This window comes from Schistocerca americana, chromosome 6, assembly GCF_021461395.2.
Source record: "Schistocerca americana isolate TAMUIC-IGC-003095 chromosome 6, iqSchAmer2.1, whole genome shotgun sequence".
Lineage (NCBI taxonomy): Eukaryota > Metazoa > Arthropoda > Insecta > Orthoptera > Acrididae > Schistocerca > Schistocerca americana.
In genome coordinates this window covers 474,367,776-474,370,603 of record NC_060124.1, presented here as the reverse complement: position 1 = coordinate 474,370,603, position 2,828 = coordinate 474,367,776, and the positions used below count along the sequence as shown (strand labels likewise).

Genomic DNA, 2,828 nt, shown 5'->3' with positions numbered 1-2,828 from the left:
TAAATGAGAACAGCGAGAAACTTAACCTCAGGATTGATGGTAACGAGGTAGATGAAGTTGAGGAATTCTGCTCCCTAGGCAGCAAAATGACGGACGGAGCAAGGACATCAAAAGCAGACCTACACTGGCAAAAAGGGCATTCCTGGCCAAAAGTCTACTAATATCATACATATGCCTTAATTTGAGGAAGAAATTACCCAGAACGCACGTTTAGAGCAGTACATTGTGTGATACTGAAACAAGGACAGTGGGAAAACCGGAAAAGAAGAGAATCGTACCATTTGAGATGTGGTGCTACAGACGAATGTCGAAAATTAGGTGGACTGATAAGGTAAGGAATGAGGAGGTTCTGCGCAGAATCGGAAAGGAATATGTGGAAAACACTGAGAAGCAGAAGGGACAGCACGCTAGGACAAATCAGGGAATGAGTTCCATTATACACCACTGCCCATTAAAATTGTTACACCAAGAAGAAATGCAGATGATAAACGGGTATTAATTGGACAAATATGTTATACTAGAACTGACATGTGATTACATTTTTACGCAATTCGGGTGCATAGATCCTGAGAAATCAGTACCCAGAACAACCACCTCTGGCCGTAAAAACGGCCTTGGTACGCTTGGGCATTGAGTCAAACACAGCTTGCATGGCGTGTACAGGTACAGCTGCCCATGCAGCTTCAACACGATACCACAGTTCATCAAGAGTAGTGACTGGCGTATTGTGACGAGCCAGTTGCTCAGCCACTATTGACCAGACGTTTTCAGTTGGTGAGAGATCTGGAGAAGGTGCTGGCCAGGGCAGCAGTCGAACATTTTCTGTATCCAGAAAGGCCCGTAAGGACCTGCAACATGCGGTCTTGCATTATCCTGCTGAAATGTAGGGTTTCGCAGGGAGCGAATGAAGGGTAGAGCCATGGGTCGTAACACATCTGAAATGTAACGTCCACTGTTCAAAGTGCCGTCAATGCGAACAAGAGGTGACCGAGACGTGTAACCAATGGCACCCCGTACCATCACTCCGGGTGATACGCCAGTATGGCGATGACGAATACACGCTTCCGATGTGCGTTCACCGCGATGTCACCAAACACGGATGCGACCATTATGATGCTGTACGCAGAACCTGGATGCATCCGAAAAAATTACGTTTTGTCATTCGTGCACCTAGGTTCGCAGGCGCTCCTGTCTGTGATGCAGCGTCAAGGGTATACGCAGCCATGGTCTCCGAGCTGACAGTCCATGCTGAAGCAAACGTCGTCGAACTGTTCGTGCAGATGGCTGTTGTCTTGCAAGCGTCCCTATCTGTTGACTCAGGGATCGTGACGTGGCTGCACGATCCGTTACAGCCATGCGGATAAGATGCCTGTCATCTCGACTGCTAGTGATACGAGGCCGTTGGGATCCAGCACAGCGTTCCGTATTACCATCCTGAACCCACCGATTCGATATTCTGCGAACAGTCATTGGATCTCGACCAACGCGAGCAGCAATGCACTTCGAACGGTCTTTATGACTGGTTTTATGATTTTTTATTAAATCTAGGTTTAATACATTTAATATTTGTACACAGTATAATATATTCTAACTTTCGAAACAGTTTGACCATTCGAAGAACAATATCTTAAGCAGAAGTACTGCCATTACATGGTCCCTCTCGTTGCTTACCGGCGTACGGTTCTAAATTCAAAGCTGTTTTTACGAATCAAACACTTTTAACCCATACTTTGCTGGTTTGCTAGGAATTTATTGCCTGAACGGGCAGATTTCTCTAAACTGGGTGAAAAATATTTTTGGCAATTGTTCGTGAATAGTTCAAGTACCTCTCTGAGAGCTCTGGTAGCAGCCAACTTGTCAATCTCTCTGCGAACACCTCTATCACGGATATTATCAAACCTCACACATCTCAACAGAAACCTGAATCGGTTCTCACTTGTGCATAAATAACATGATTCAAGTCCGTTTCCCTTTGAGTTATCCCACAATTTCGATATACCCTTCCTAGAACATCTCAAAGATCCACATAGATATAACTCGGGACCTTTGCCTTTCGCGGGTAGCTCAGTTGGTGGAGCACTTGCCCGCGAAGGGCAAAGGTCCCGAGTTCGAGTCTCGGCCCGGGACACGGTTTTAATCTGCCAGAAAGTTTCATATCAGCGCACACTCCGCTGCAGAGTGAAAATCTCATTCTATCCCCCAGGCTGTGGCTAAGCCATGTCTCCGCAATATCCTTTCTTCCAGGAGTGCTACTTCTGCAAAGGTTCGCAGAAGAGCTTCTGTGAAGTTTGGAAGGTAGGAGACGAGGTACTGGCGGAATTAAAGCTGTGAGGACGGGTCGAGAGTCGTGCTTGGGTAGCTCAGTTGGTAGAGCAGTTGCCCGCGAAAGGCAAAGGTCCCGAGTTCGAGTCTCGGCCCGGCACACAGTTTTAATGTGCCAGGAAGTTTCAATGCTTATTATGTTTTCATCCAAGAACAAATTCAGAATTTCTATTTCTGGTCCAGGGAAATGCATAATGAAATTACGAGATCTGCTTCTAACACTGGTAGGATATTTATTTTTCCTCTGTTTAGTTATTCCAGCTTTCCCTAAGAAAAGACATCCTCTTGAGTTACTTCTTCCTGTGATTCATATTCATCATTTTCTGACACTTCTTGTTCTGTTCCTGAATCTTGACCGCTTTCATGAACAGAATTCTCAGTCTCTGAGTCAGCGCTATCACTATGAGCATCTTCACCACTCAGCTCATTGAACCATTCCAACCATACATTAGGATCTCTACTAAACTCTGTCCAAGGTTTTTTGCCTTTGGCATTTCTTCCACAGT

The 2,828-nt window shown here is 45.5% G+C and overlaps 1 non-coding gene across 1 annotated transcript; it reads left to right on the top strand.

The window, feature by feature from the left end:
* The first annotated feature begins 2,348 nt into the window (after positions 1 to 2,348).
* Trnas-cga lies at positions 2,349 to 2,423 on the top strand. Its single transcript has one exon. It is a non-coding gene; the product is annotated as a tRNA-Ser (tRNA).
* The last annotated feature ends 405 nt before the right edge of the window (positions 2,424 to 2,828 follow it).